Source organism: Salvia hispanica, chromosome 3 (genome assembly GCF_023119035.1).
Source record: "Salvia hispanica cultivar TCC Black 2014 chromosome 3, UniMelb_Shisp_WGS_1.0, whole genome shotgun sequence".
In the NCBI taxonomy this organism is placed as follows: Eukaryota; Viridiplantae; Streptophyta; class Magnoliopsida; order Lamiales; family Lamiaceae; genus Salvia; species Salvia hispanica.
In genome coordinates, this window is record NC_062967.1 from 10112195 (window position 1) to 10112941 (window position 747).

The window sequence follows — 747 nt, forward strand, 5'->3', positions numbered from 1 at the left end:
ATATCGTTAAATTTATTTTTCAAGTAGAAGCGACGATGGGTGGGAAGTGCTTACTCAATTTATTAAGGTTTGAGCGATCGGCGATCAATACATCGACAATCAGGGACGTAGATAGAACTTGATCCACACGGTTCCTTTCTCTCCCATGGTTGTTGTGTGTGTTTTTTTTCCCTCCCTCTTCTCTCCCACTTCCCTCTTTTTCTTCCTTTTTTTTTTTTTTTTAACCAATGACGCATTGATATATATCGCTATCAACATTACACTTGGCACTATTTAAGACAAAGCTCATGCATGTTCTAGATTTTCTTGAAAATAACTTACTATTAAAAAATATGTCAATCATGATTTTTGTACATGTTATACATGATTACTACAATACCTAATATTAGAGAAGATAATATTTAATCAAAAATATGCATCCATCGTATAGAATTATGGAAACTAGAGTCGTAATTTATTTCAACCTCCTATTCAAACAAACATATATTTTTTTTAAAGCATTCTTATTGTACTATATTATTAGTTCGCACATTTACATTCATTACTAAATGGCATAGTTCCACATATCTGATTTCAGAATAGTTGTTTTACTTTTAGACCTCTCTTTGGGATGTTACACATACCCAAAATAAAAGTCCAAAATTTAAATCATGTAGTACTATCACAATGACAGCCCATATAAAACAAGTTAACCTAATACACTAAACCATCTCCTCTCCCACTTGCCGCCGTTGTGCTCACCACCCC